Source organism: Palaemon carinicauda, chromosome 35, assembly GCF_036898095.1.
Source record: "Palaemon carinicauda isolate YSFRI2023 chromosome 35, ASM3689809v2, whole genome shotgun sequence".
In the NCBI taxonomy this organism is placed as follows: domain Eukaryota; kingdom Metazoa; phylum Arthropoda; class Malacostraca; order Decapoda; family Palaemonidae; genus Palaemon; species Palaemon carinicauda.
The window spans coordinates 8,561,900-8,577,452 of NC_090759.1; the positions used below are offsets into that span (position 1 = coordinate 8,561,900).

Below are 15,553 nucleotides of genomic sequence, written 5' to 3' on the forward strand. Positions count from 1 at the left end.
GGGCCGAAAGGTGGTCGAGTACCTTTCGAAGCCTGGATTAAATACAGGTGTCTGGCTATCAGCTGATGAGAGACCATCTGGAAGGTGGTTTACGGCTGGACTACCATTTCAGGCACTGTGGTCATGATCACGGTCAGAAATTGTGCAGTTCCAATGATGATTCCCTCTTTGAGGACATGCCCCACTTTTGGAGCAGGTTCCTATTCTCTGTGGTGACTTTGGTAATGACTTCTTGGACCACTTCCTTTGGGAAAGGGTCTACGCCCCAGATACATGATGAAATCAGTTTTCTGGTTCGGGTTTCACTGTTGTTGCGGCAAACACATGCTCTCTACCGGTCCTTTTTTGACCTGAGAAATGCCTACAAATCCATCACAAGGGTGGGGCATTATTAAAGTCCTGCACGCATTTCTAAGCAGTTCTGATGAGACAAGGAGGCGGCAAGACTATCTTTCATCTCCTGTTCCCTTCTCAAAGGATGGTTTGGCAACTTTGGAAGGTTCTCATTAAACTGCTGGCCTGCTATCTCCGGATCCAACTTCGAGACGGAGAAGGTTAGATGTACCTCTTTCCACTTCTCCTCGCAGGTGGGCATAGCTAGAGATAATGGTTTGCATTTCTCTAGGATTGGGCAGGGTTTGCCCTCTTCGACTGCTCTCATGACACAGTCTAGGGCTTTCCCTGAAAGGGGGAAGGCTCAGGAGGAAGGAGCAATGAAGCCTGGATGCTTCTTGCTCAATGCTGAGACTTTCGAGTTAGTATATCCGGCCCCTTTCTGGGTCTTAGTAAGGATGGCTTGTGCCTTGTCATGTTTGAGGACAATAACTTCCTTTGGTATAGTCTCCTCGCGGGATGTAGGTCCATCTCGCAGTCTCACGTAGCAATCTGGGTACGCTAAAAGCTGGGCCAGAATTGAAGCTTTTCAAGGGGATTGGACCCCAACTTCTAGGAGATATAAAGCTTCCCATTTAACATGGGCATGTGTTCCGTCTACCTTCAGGGGTTGGTTCGGAGCAGTGAGGGTGGTCAGATATTTTAAGGGGCTTAGCGGAGCCCCTGGAAGCTCCAGGACGTTTCCTTCCCTGTACTTCTCTCTTCATCTCTTTTAGATCTTGCTTATATTCCTCTCGTTCCTTCCGGAACAGTGACAGCATCTACTGGATCAACTCTAGTAGCATTTCGCTCCTGCCGACCTGTCTAGCCAGTTGGGGAGTTGGGGCTGAAGAGGTTGACGGCATAAGTTGATATGCCGGTACAGTGAGCTGAGGGACCTCAGTCACCATCGAAATGGATCCTTCTTCCTCTGTGAGTGGTTGGACCACTCCTTATTCAGGACCTTCTTGCAGTAGGTCCTGTTCAGTGTCAATGGACACCTCTGACATCCGGTCTTGGTGGATGTCCAAGCTTTGCAGTGCCTATTGATATCCGTGTCCACTGTCCGTTGGATAGAGGGAGGCTGGACCTGTGCCTGAGGCACAAACATATTCGATTGAGCCTTAGGGAACAGTAGGTACTTCAAAGATTTGTTAGGTAGATAAGGTCCCGGAGAGTTCTTCTGGAAGCCTCATACTCACCTTTGGTGGGTTTCCCTTGCTATATCCCTTGATACAGGGATATCTTTTACAAAGTCGTCGGTCAGCAAGGTCAAGCGATTGGAGCGACCCCGCTGGTCCCAGAACCTCAGGGATCCAGATACGATGCAGCAGGGGCATAAAACCAGTACATCATATGCCCACAAAAGTCCTTACTCTTCTGGTTGCAGAACACAATTGTACACTTCGTCATTGGCTCCTCCTGTAAGGGAGAAAAGGGTAAATGAGTACTAGGTTATTTATATCATTGATATAATATATGCTTAAAATACGGGTCCCAGTACCTCAGGGATCCGGATACGATGCAGCAGGGGGCATGAGACCTGCACATTTTGTGGCCACAAAAGTCCCTACTTTTGTGGTTGCAGAACAGGACTGCACACTTCACCTTAGCTTCCTCCTGTAAGGAAAGAAAGAGTGAAATGAGTATAGGGTAATTTATCTCAATGATAAATTTACACATGCATAAAATAGTATACTTTACTATTATTTATCATAGCTTAGGATAGTAAGCTAAGAAAAGAAGTAGGAAAGACACATATCTGTTTCCCCTCCAGGCAATTGCTGTGACCTCCTACAATGTTAATATTTTTAGTTTCCTTATTAGGGAAAATACAGAGTGGAATAACTCGTACGTAGAGCCGGAGTCAGTTGATGCTAACAACTAACTCGTATAGGGTAATTTATCTCACTGATAAATTTACACATGCATAAAATAGTATAATTTACTATTATTTATCATAGCTTAGGATAGTAAGCTAAGAAAAGAAGTAGGAAAGAGACATATCTTTGTTTCCCCTCCAGGCAATTGCTGTGACCTCCTACAATGTTAATATTTTTAGTTTCCTTATTAGGGAAAATACAGTGGAATAACTCTCGTACGTAGAGCCGGAGTCAGTGGATACTAACACTAACTCCACCACTTGTAAAATATTAATACTGACAGGTAATCATTGGTGTTCCAATGATCTAGGATTCATCAGAATGTTAAAGGAATACTTCACCTCAACATTTTTTAAATGGTCTAAACAATGGACTGTGAAAGGATACACAGAGTATGTTGGAAATTTCATACTACTGTGTCATTATATACTGTAGTTTTCTAACTGCTGTATTGTTATATTTCAGGAATACTGGCTACTGTATTGTTTTATGCTGTAGTTTTGCTGGTATGCTACCGGGTTAGGCTAGTACCTGGCGGCACTAGCTGACAGAGAGAGAGAGAAAGAATGGAAAGAATGACTATTGTATTATTATAGTTTAGTACAATAATTAGGGGTGTAGGGACTACTGTCTCTACTGCCTTCTTTCCAGAATGAGGATTCAAATGGAAGGGGAAGAATACATTGATTCTAGCTTCCATCCAGCCACAATTTCTGTTGCCGGCTGTACTGCTGGTTGCAGGGTTTGTGGATGGCAGTCCAAGAGAGGACTGAAGAATACAGGGCCGGCTCAACCTTTCCCAGAGCTTAGCTTCTGTAAGGAAGATGGTCGAAGCGTCAACCTAATCGCCTTTGTAGGAGCCTGGCCGGTAACCCAGTCAGCCCGGCAAGCGGTGTGATTGTAAAATACCGGCCACAGGAATCGTGACGGCTAGGTCGTCACTAAAGGACAAAAGGGGAAGGGAAAAGGTCTTATATTTTACAGGGAAAGGTGGCGGCAGGTATGCCTCCTACTATCGGCTGTAAATCAAGGAAACATAGTTTCCTATATAAGCGCCGTCTTGGGCGGCAGAGGAATAACGATTCCCTAGCCTGAGTCATTGCTGGATATAGGACCTTTCTTCTAGTCCACAAGGGAGAAAGGTGGCAGCAATTATACTACCCACTTTCGGTTGTGGACTAGGGAAGCCAAACTTCCTATGCCAACAACGATGTAACCGGCACGGCAGGGGAATGACTATTCCCCTATCGGTAGCGTTGTCGACAACAAGACAGAATACCCTGAGTTACTGTCGTATTTCAAAGTCGGGATACTCGCCGGCAAAGAAGATCGACAGAAAACACTATCCAAGTCAAGCCGGAGTACACTACTCGATGGCGATGACAGAAGATAGGGTTGTCGCCTGGGCTGGCAGCACTCAGGGGGAAGGAAAGGTTTATCCTCATTTCTCTAAAAGAGAATCGTATCGAATTATACTAGTAATTGTAGGAGGTATCTATATCTCCGACCGAATTAATAAAACGATACAAGAGGATAAACGGGGGATAACGTTTCTAAAGTATACTAAAACGAGTTAGGCTAGCCTAACCTGAGTCGTGATCTCGGCTACGCTAGTACCACTGAGGCCCTATCGTATACAATAGAATCGTTTATTAGGAAGAGGAAATATTACGTGTAAAGCTTATCTTCTCTAGTATAATTTTGCCTAACTAGCTAGGGCTTCTTTATAGCTAATTACCGGGAACGTCGTACTACTAACTAAATAAAACATTTATGGCGTATGACTAGTCTAAAATGGCCGCTTGTGGGGATGGCAGTGCTCCGCTTAACACACCTAAATTATGTTAATTTAACTGTGAGAAGGGAGTCAAAAATTATACACAGGAAAGATTAAATTCTCAACTCCCCAGAGGATGAAGATGCTGGAGATTGCTTGATAATATTCCTTGAAAACAGTAACAACACCGAGAGCAACGTGGGAGAACACCGTGCGTAAATGGCTACGTTAAAAGGAATAATACGCCGTTGTAGTACTGGGAGGGGATCCACTGGGTAACCTTGATAACGGCTCTCCTTCATTTTTGCCACTCTTCCCCCTCAAAGCGTAAAATCTATTCGGGGTGAAGATTGCCATGTGTCGTATCAAGAAATACGTCCCCTGATATTATGCGATATCCTTAAAAGTTATATTAATGATACTCTTGCCAGGAGTTAGAATTCTGGAAACCTGTGGTTAATTCTCTGGGAGTATCGCTGTAGCCAAATATCCCTTAGAAATCTACCTAAAGGAACCTTCCATCATGATGACATGGCTGAACCCAAAAATATGTATAAAATATATATATATATATATATATATACTGTATATATATATATATATATATATATATATATATATATATATATATATATATATATATATACTGTATATATATATATATATATATATATATATATATATATATATATATATATATATATATATATATATATATACATATATATATATATATATATATATATATATATATATACTGTATATATATATATATATATATATATATATATATATATATACTGTATATATATATATATATATATACATATATATATATATATATATATATATATATATATATATATATATATATATATATATATATATATAATCTTGCTTTATATTGAATGGTGCTGTTTGTGTGATAGCGTAGTATGGCAGGTTCTCAACGACAGAGAACCTTCCCTCCCTCTACGTGGAATCTGCCAGGGGAAGGAAGTGCGGCCCTCTCAGAGCTTGACTTTGGTGTTGCTGTTTCTTAAATCATTGCTGCTCACTTTTTGTGGGCAGCTGGCAGTATACTCTGTGGGGGGAGCACCTTTCCCGTTTGCGGGTTAGGCTGCACTTCCTAATGGTGGTTTCTACATTGATTAAGTGAAATTATAACTGTTTGTAATTTAACTTTTCAGCTTTGTCTCTACTGTACAGGGAACCCCCTTCTCGCCGGAGGGTCATGTGGTTCTCCCGAGTAGTTACTTTTCTTATCTGAAATAGTTAATTGTAATTCTTGTTTTGTTACAGTTTATATGCTGCCGCTCTTCTCCCGTCAGTGTCGGCCAGGGAAGTGACTGCGCAGTCCTTATTTTGTGTCTGTTCTCTCGGTGTACACCTTTCCCGTAGGCGGAGTAGGTACTCCTCCCAAGAGATTTTTTGTTACATACTTTATTTTGTTCCGATGCATTGTAACCACGGACTACTCTCTCAGGAGTTACTCTTTAGTTTAAACTTGCGACCAGAAAATTTTCCCCTCAACCAGGACTCCATTCCAGGCGAGAGACATCAAAGCCTCAGGCCGGTAACATGCCCCAGGGTATGTTCCCTGCGCAAAGCGACCTTCCATTGTCTTTGACCCACAATGCACCAAGAAGAAGGCCGTGTCAGGCCTGGTAAGGACAGGGCAAAGGTCACCGTTCGTACTCTAGTCGATGCCCAGTAAAGACATAGTTTTCACTCGCGATTTAAACTGTGACCTGCGTTTGCCTTTTCAACTTATTGTGTTTGCAAAGTGTGTGTGTTGAGATGGATGACACTCGTGTCCAACGTCATTGTCCGGGTGTGAATGGGAAAGTATGTTCGGCTTTCCTTTCACATTTGGAAATTGATCCCCATTCAGTGTGTACCTCGTGTCACAGTCGTACTTTTACTCAGAGCGATACGTGTAGTGAGTGTATGGAGTGGTCTGAAACCTAATGGGCTCTTATGGCCACGAAGAAGAAAAAGAAAACAAAAAGGAATGTTCTTCCTCGGAGAAAGACAGTGGTTCGAGACCTTCGTCAACCTGTTCTTCTGTAATTCCTTCCTTTCCGTCAATGTCGCCATCACTACAACAAATCAACAAGGGAGAAGGAACTACGCCGATTCGACCGGGCTCCCCATTGTTATCGGCTCCCCCCCCCTACTGTCCCCTACAGTGAGTTCGGTGCCCATATCCCTTCTCGGGAGATTGGAGGATGAGCGAGTCGACCACCCCACGTATCTCACGTGGTGCACTCCGCCCACCCACCCTCCAGAGCCGCCCTCTCGGCCTGCCCACACATGCACACAGCCACCCCCTACCTCATGGCAGTCTCGGGGAGACCGGGCGCCCCTTCAGCCGCCAGCGCCATCTATTGGAGCTGCCTCAGAGGCCTCCTCATCAGCTCGCGCCGCTGCGCCGCCATCCTGGCCTGCCCCCGCCTCCGCCAACCTGGTGCCCGCCGCCTCCGCCAAACTGGCGCCTGCCGCCCCTCACCTGCATGGGGGCGACCTGTTCTCGGATCCTTTCCCTTGTGATCAGGAACGCTGGGGAGGCACTCCAAGGACCCAGTTCAGGTCCCCTACGAAGGATCCTTTGCTGCAATGGGAGGAGGGAACCTTTCAGGGGATGCCCCTATCGTCATCCCAGCATCCCTCACAGGACCATAGGCAAGGAGAGAAGAGAAGGAGGAGCACACTCTTCGAGGACCCTTACGGGTTCTCTCCCTCCAACATCGGTCGTGGTGGACCCCGACCCCAAAAAGAGAATGCTGGAGGATGCAGCAGGCTGTTGCCATTCAGTATATTCTTTAAGAGGCTCCCAAGGTCATAGAGGCCCCCTAGACCATCATGCCTCATCAAGAGGGCGTAGAGCAGAGGCTCCGCCTGGAGGCTCCTCCCAGGCCTCAACCTCCCCTTCGTGGACAGGACTTCCGGAGGGGAGGCACTTCAGAGACGATGCCCATTAGTCATCGGAAGGTTTGACAGAAGAGGACCCTTCGGTGGAAGACTGCTCCTTTTCCAGGGTGTTGATGCTCATCAGTCACCTCAATAACCTGCCGGAACCAGCCCCTGTTGTTCCTCCAGGGGAAGTTTCTTTGTTGGAGGAGCAGTTTGGCATCCTTCGAGAAGCTCGTCCCATGTCTCTCACCTTGGCCCCGTCTCTGGGCAGAAAGCTGGGGAAGATTAGTGCGGCCGTCGCTGACCCCAAGAATTCTCTGAAGGCTTCGGGGTCAATGAAGTTGTTGCCTTACCCGAGGATAAGGCATGGAAGATTCTACACCCCGGAGGATTTCCCGCAGACGGCCAGACCCGTGAAGGGGAACTTGGCATCACTGTACCCTGGATTATCGGAGGATAAGGTTACAGGGCTTTCTATGGCCTTTTCTATCCAGGAGATTGTCGCCCTCGAGTCAGCACTGTGGTCTTCATTCTCTGTCTCCTCGTGGTTGGACCACAGGTCCAACGCCATGGGTTCCTTGGCTCTGCAACAGCCGTGTTGGTCGGATCAGGCCAAGGAACAGTTTATGGAACTAGCAGTGTCAGGAGGGAGGACCATCTCCTTCCTAGCGGAACAGTCCCTGGCAGCCGCTTCCAACATCGTCCTTCGTAGGACGGACACAATTCTTCACAGGATGCCGAGGAGGCTCCCCTCGAGAGAAATAAGGAACCTGCGAAACTCACCGTTTTCAAACGAGCCGCTGTTTGATGACAGGTTGATTGAAGAAGCTCTCTACAGGGCCTCCAGCTCCTCTTCCAGACATCATAATCATGGGAATAGGGAGGCTCCCAGGCCAAGGCCGCCTCCTCCCTCTCCACAAACTCCCGCTGCTCTAGGCTGGTCCGGGCACCCGTAGCCCTTCTCCGCCCCAGTTAGAAGCGTCCCTCCTAACAGGCGGCAGGAGTTCGGACAGAACCGACGACCACACAACAACAAGTTCCCTAGGAGGAAGTAGGAAGAGAGGGCCCCCCCCCCTCCTCTATGCTCCTTTCAGTGGGGCGATGCCTCAATCATCGATGGGAAGTATGGGCTGCTCAGGGCGCGGACCCATGGACTATTCATGTTCTTCACAATGGGTACAGATTGCCCTTCGAGGACAACCTAACCCCGTTAATAACGGGCCCACAGCCCCAGGCTACTACCCCCAATGACAAGGCCAGGAGATTGGCCTTAGGAGAGGAGATCTGCAAATTACTACAGAAAGGCGCTGTCCAACGAGCACCCCTACAAGAACTGGGTTTCTTCAGTCAGCTCTTTCTGGTGGAGAAAACCACAGGAGGTTGGAGACCGGTGATAAACCTTTTCCTGTCTCAACAAATTAATCAAGAAGACACCTTTCAAGATGGAAAACTCTTATTTCCAGATCCCAGTACACCTCTCCATCAGGAAGTTCCTCAAGATCAAGTGAGGAGAAGAGGTCTTCCAGTTCTGCACCCTCTGCTTCGGTCTCTCCACAGCCCCCCAAGTGTTCACGAAGGTCTTTACCCTGGTGTCGCGTTGGTCCCACGAGAGGGTAAGAACCTAGACAACTGGCTTCTTCTCTCATGATCGAAGGACGACCTCATCAAGCAGAGGGATAAGTTGGTGGAATTATGCAACTAGTTGGGTATTGTCGTGAATTGAGAGAAGTCCCAACTATCTCCCTCCATGAAGACAGTGTACCTGGGAATGGATTTATGTTCTGTCCAGGCCAAGGCCTTCCCCTCATCATAGAGGCTCGAACGCTTGGAAGAAGTCAGTCAACCGTTCCTCAGGGGGAAACGGCCAACCTTCGTCAGTGGTAGAGGCTTGTGAGCCACCTGGTGTCCTTGGAAAAGCTGGTCCGTCTGGGCAGGATACAACTACGCCCAGTCCAGTGGGACATGAAAAGATTGTTAGCTCCTCAGACTAGGGATTGACTAAAGGAGTTCCCCCTATCGCAGGCATCCAGGGAGGCTCTCCAGTGGTGGCTGGACAAGAAGAATACACTGGCGGGGGTATCCCTCCTGGACTCTCATCCAGAAGTACTACTGTACTATTCACGGACGCGTCCAAGGATGGCTGGGGAGCCCACCTGCAAGATAACTTTGTATCGCATCTGGGGAGCGAGAAGGAGAACACCTTCCACATAAATGAGCTAGAACTCCTGGCAGCGCAGAGGGCCCTACTGTCCCTGGCGGACGAAGTCATTGGCAGAAAAATCTCCCTAATGTCCGACAGCTCCACGGTGATCGCCTATACCAAGAAACAGGGCGGTCTGAGGTCCCATCTTCTGCAGTACCTGACGGAGAAGATTCTAACCTGGGTCGAGGGAAATGGGACTACCTTGATGGCGAGATTCATTCCTGGAAAAACAAACATGCTGGCGGACTGGCTTGAGTAGGAGAGGCCAAGTCCTAGTCACCAAGTGGTCCCTCCATCCAGAAGTAGCAAAGAGTGTCATAGCAAGGTAGGGATCTCCCTCCCTGGACCTCTTTGCAACCAGGCTGAACACCAAACTACCAGTGTTTTGCTCCCCATTCCCGGATCCAACAGCAGTCATGGAAGACACCTTTCAACATCCATGGGACGGCCTGGATGCCTACGCGTTCCCTCCGTTCGGTCTCCTGCGGCAGACCCTGAACAGACTAAGGACCTCCAAAGGGGCTCAGCTGACTCTAATCGCCCCCCAATGGCCGGAAAATGAGTGGTTCTCTGACCTATAAGACCTAGCAGTGGCCCAGCCATGGCCTCTTCCCATCAGAGATGATCTCAGGCAGCCTCACTTTCTGAAGTTTCACGAGGGGCTCAGAAACCTATCCCTTCACGCATGGAGGTTATCAAGCGCCTCCTGACGAGGGAAGGATTCTCCCCAAGGGCGGCCTCCCAGATGACGGGCTGCCTCCGCTCCTCCTCGAGGGCCATATACCAAGCTAAATGGCTAGAGTGGTGCCGGAAGAACGACCGTAAGCCCATAGGAGCCTCCATCCCGTCAATAGCAGATTACTGTACTTGGTTCACCCATGCTTAGATAGGAACATGTCGGTGCCTTCCATCAAAGGGGTCAGAGCCGCCTTGGGACAGATCGCATGGTGGAATGGAATAGACCTGGGTGGTTCCAGGCAACTGTCCATGCTTATCAAGAGTTTTGAGCAGTCCTGCCCTCCTCACTCTTTGAAGGCTCCGGAGTGGGATGTCCTCATGGTCTTGGACTCCATCAAGAAACCACCATTTGAGCCCTTGCTGCAGGCCCTGGACAGAGAATTGACCCTGAAGACTGTGTTCCTCCTTGCCCTGGCCTCTTTCAAACGGGTGGGTGAATTGCACGGGATGGCAGCCAACGTTAGTCATTCCATTGGCTGAAAGGAGGCAAGGTTCTCGGAGATGGTGATCCCAGCCATCCTTAAGTTAGATGACACGGAGGACCTTCTGCTGTGCCCGGTTAGGACTCTCCGAAAGTATCTGGCATTGACGTCCCGCTTGAGGCCCACCATGAAACACCTGTTTGTCTCCACGGGCAAAGTGAGGAAGGCGATTTCGAAGAACACGATTTCCTACTGGCTCAGGGAGGTAATTCAAAGGGCGTATTTAGCGAAGGGCAGGCCAGCGCTCTCGTCTGCTAGGCCCCATGATATCAGGTCCATCAGTACATTGATGACCTTTTCAAAGAATATGTCAGTGGCACAGGTTCTTAAAGCAGGTGTGTGGAAGAGACAGAACACCTTCACTTCCCATTACTTGAAAGACTGCTCCTTAGTGTCTCGCGATGAGTACAGACTCGGCCCCATCGTGGTGGCACAACAGAGGATTTAATGCCACGACTTGTACACAGTGTTAACGTCCGGGATGGGAGACGCGGTGAGTTCCCTACACCCCTCTCCTGCTACATGGCACGTATGACAGTTTTACGCCGATGGATGTCCCCAACTTGGGTGAGTGTTATTGCAGCTTTCTTGAAGTTTTTTCCCCAACAGGCCTTCCATATCACCTTGTCTTCCACCCCTTCCTCGTTTCTGTTCCCACCTCCTAAGCCTAAGTCTCCTGAGAAAGTAGTCCGTGGTTACAATGCATCGGAACAAATACCAAAATCTCAGTAATTTGTATTTTTCCTAGCATACTAACCACGGACTACTCTCGAAGGTATGTCCCACCCTACTTACCCTGCTGGTTCTCGGAAGTAGCTGGTACTGAGACAACGAGGGCACCTGGATCGAGTACAAATGGCAACCTTTCCCCTATCCTTACCAGGTCTGACACAGCCTTCTTGTGGGTCAATGGAAGTTCGCTGTGCGCAGGGAACATACCCTGGGGCATGTTACCGGCCTGAGGCTTTGATGTATCTCGCCTGGAATGGAGTCCTGGTTGGGGGAAAAATTTTTTGGTCGCAAGTTTAAACTAAAGAGTAACTCCTGAGAGAGTAGTCCGTGATAAGTATGCTAGGAAAAATACAAATTACTGAGAATTTAGTATATTTTCCTCAATTAGCTTCAACTTTCTTCTTCGTTCAACTAGAATAGCAGACGTAGAAGAGCAGTGCCGTTCGTTCCTGGGTAATCTGCTGTCATTGCACCATCACTTTCGTGTCCTACGCCTGTGGCAGCTCCTAATCAGTACACCGTCTTTCGAGGAACTAGCTCCGGCTACGTTTCCTCGTGCAGCACTCGATGCAGACCTTCAACTTGAACAAATGTTGTTGATGGGAAGCTAAGAGCGGTGCCCAGAGGTCCACCTCTAGAGGTTGGATTACTTTCCCTTCCGAAGGAGAGTTTTTCTCCCCAGGTGTTGGGTTGTCCTCCCTTCCAAGGGAGAACTTCTTTTCATCAGCATCTTCATCTCATCGCCAATTGCTGTTGCTGTTTCTTCCCCAAAGACTACATTCCTCCCCATGCTGAGTCGACTCTTCCGTCTGGGGCGGCCCAAAGTCCGAGGCAAGTCTCTCTTGCGAGTGTTCACCTCTCGTTTGCAAGAGAAGCCAGTCGTAGAGACTCTCTTCGAAGGTCTACTGCTGCTGCTGATCAGCTTACTGATCCTCCTGCCCCTTCGGGGGTTTATCACCGTGGTCTTTGACCCCACTATTCTCATCCGCCTTAGAGTTGCTCTTTCGCCTTTGGCGAAAAGACGCCTTTACGGCTCTTCAGCCTCGTCAATGCATCTCTCCTCTTCGGAGGATCCTTCTTGTCCTGATTCTACTGGTTCTCAACCTTCGCCTGTTTCTTTGGACTCACCTGGTCGTCAACGAACCCCGGTTCGTGACGCACCGTCTAGGTCTCGTTCATGAGCCTCTCCTGGGGATGTTTACTCTTCGAAAGACCACATCCTTCTCCAGATTGTCGTTCAGACCTCCTGCTCCAACCTACTGCAGCTCGTCTTTCTCCAGTCTCGCTGATCACCAGTTCACCAATAGCAATCGTCAGCTTGCTGATTGTTAGTTCGCCAATCGTCGATTGCCAGCTTGTCGATCGCTAGCTCACCACTTTCCTGCTCATCATCGAACTCCGGTTCAGGATGCACCGTTGAGGCCTCATTCGTGAGCCTCCGCTGGGGATGTTTGCCCTTCCAAAGGGCACATCCCGTTTTCCGAATCATCGTCCAGCTGTTTGCCTACCAGGTGTTCCGACCTAGTGGAGCTCATCTTTTTCCAAAGGTTAACTCGCTAATCGCCGATTGCCAGCTCGCCAATCGCTGATTGCTAGCTCGTCTTTTACCAAAAGCTAATCATCAGCTTGTCGATTGCTAGATTGCTTATTGCTTGCTAGATTGCTTATTGCTTGCTAACTCGTCTTTCTCCGATTTTTGACCTCTCGTTAGCTCGCCAATCCCCAGCTCACCACCCACTGATCACTAGGTCGCTAATCGCTGATCGCTATCTCACCGACCACCAGCTTGCCGATCACCGATTGCTAGCTCATCTTTCTCTGATCGTTGACCTCCAGTCTTGCCAATCGTTGATCTTCGGCTCACCAATTGCCAATTGTCAGCTTGCTGATTGCTAGCTCACCACGCTGATCGTTAGCTCAAATCTCCGATCGTCGAACCATACTCTTAACTATCCATTTGTTGATTGCCAGCACTCGGAGCGTCCTCTCAGATCTCCAAGTACCGATCATCAATCTTTAGCTCGCCGATCACAAACTAGTCGATCGTCGAACTATACTGCTACTCCTCAGCTTATCCGATCATTCACCAGTTCGCCTATTTTGCTGTGCTCCGATCACCAGCCTACCTTGCCAGCTCAACAATCGCCAATTGCTGATTGTCTGCTCTTGCTTTCGCCAACTGTCAATCTCCACCTCACCGAGAGAGAGAGAGAGAGAGAGAGAGAGAGAGAGAGAGAGAGAGAAAGAGAGAGAAAATACAAAAAAGCATTAAAAGAGCATATATCCTATGAATCAAAAAATGGAAATAATTATAAACAGTAAGAAAATATTTATGAAATATGATCGAGATTGCCAAATCATGACGCATCCAAATAAATCTATGGAAACTTCTCTTTTTCAGTTCAACATACAATGCGTCCTTGGTTCCTATCTCTTTCGTAAATCGACGACTACATGTATGTCTCCTCGGACACCCATCATCTCTGGCTTGTCTAGTTCTCAACGGCCGCCTCAGGATACGATCATTACAATGGAGGCTAAATTCCAACTGGAATCAGGCCTTCGATTGTCTGGACATTCTGATCCTTGTGGGACCAGAGGGGAACGGACGGACCTCGAGTGGTGGGTGGCAGACGAGAATCTGGTGAATGGTGTCGATCTCTCCCCCCCCCACCCCCCACCGGACTTGATGCTGTTTTCCGATGTATCAAAAGAAGATCGTGTGCTGTATCACACGACCTCAGACCTTTGGTCAGAGTTTGAAAAATACCTTCACTTAAATCTTTTGGAGATGAAGGATGTCTACCTGGCCCTTCAAAGGTTCTGTCAGTATCTCTCCACTTAATGCCACTATTTCAGCTATAACGGAGTTCTTTGGGCATTTGCGGAAGGAAATGCACCTTTCAGTAAAAGGCTATCGCTCAGCCTTGAGAGTATCTCCTTTAAACTAAAAGGAGTGGACATTTCCTCATCACTGGAACTTTCCCTCCTCATATGGGGTTACGAACTTACCTGTCCTCAGTCTAAAGTGAGACCTCCTCCTTGGAACGTGGTTCAGGGTTCCTCGGTCCCAAAAGAAGCCTCCCTATGAACCATTATGCCAGGCAATGAATCACCACCTTACATAGAAGACGGTATCCCTGCTAAATGAGTCAACGAGCTGCATGGTCTCTCGTATGGCATTGCCCATTCAAGAGGAGGGGAAGAGGTAAGCTTCAGCTTCATCCCAGAGTTTGTTGCCAAGACTCAGAATCCAAGGGTTTTCGTATCCTAGATTCAATTTCCGGATAACAAGGTTCCACTGTGTAACTGACAACCCAGATCATCTGTTAATATGCCCTGTAAGAAGTTTGAGGCGCTACCTTGTGTGCCCTCACTCTTCATCAGCATGGATAGAAATAAGAAGAGGATCACAAAGCACCATTTCTCCTTGGATTCGCAGGGTCACTGGCCATGCACTGAATCCAGATCCTCCTCCAACACGTCAACCCAGAACGCACAATGTCAGGGGCATAGCCTCATTCCTGGCCTTCAAAAGAAACTACTCTGTTACACAGGTTTTGCAACCAGGCGTATGGAAAAATCAAACAACTCACCGTTCATTACCTGCAAGACATAACCCACAGGAGAATCAATATGTTCTCTATCGGTCCTGTGCTGGCTGCACAATAGCTGGTTTAATATCTCAAGCTCCTTATTGGTCAAGTAGTAGAGGTTTGAGGGCATTGCTCCCTTGTGTAACCTAGTATTGTTCCAATAATGTTGCGTCCACATACCCTGGCGAGGTGGCATAAGGAATGTCTTGGTCAACTCGGTTATTTCCTACAGACTTGAAATAACCTATACCCTAACAGTCACACTGCTAGTAACTCAACAGATCATGCTTAGCATGGTTTAGCTAGGTGTTAGGGTCTCCTTATTTGTGCACTATCATACACAATATGGAAACCCCAGCAAAGGCCAAAAAGCCAGATTACCAGGGACATCTTCCCTCCTAATTGGTGTCACCCCCTATAAATAGCGTTGGTTTGTATTCCAGTTATGGAACAAATGACAAATTTGGAAATAATTTGTATTTTTCCTAAAAATACTAATCTAGCTATTTATACATACTTGCCCATCAACCCTGTCCCCCATGGATGTCCTACCTCCAAGCAAAGTAAAACACAGTCACAGGTATGTGAGTTAGAGGGATAGCTGGCTACCCCCTCTTGCAAACTAGCAGGATGGGTAGTTAACCATGGCTAAAATTCTAATGGCGTGCCCTTTCAGCTTCGCCGAAAGTAATACCTCTATAAATAATTAAGGTATGTATTGTTAGGAAAAATACAAATTTATTTCCACTTTTAATACTGCTTCCACATACTGACTTTTAAGGAGCCCCACCTGCTATATATTTGGGTACACAATAGAATTCTTTTGTATAATCTTATAAAAGTTTGTAACATGC

The 15,553-nt window shown here is 47.5% G+C and overlaps 1 protein-coding gene across 1 annotated transcript in view; it reads left to right on the plus strand.

Annotated features, from left to right (window-relative positions):
- Positions 1 to 15,553, plus strand: part of Hira (histone cell cycle regulator-like protein) — a 257,277-nt gene that overhangs the window by 229,352 nt on the left and 12,372 nt on the right. The gene's annotated exons all lie outside the window — the stretch shown is intronic.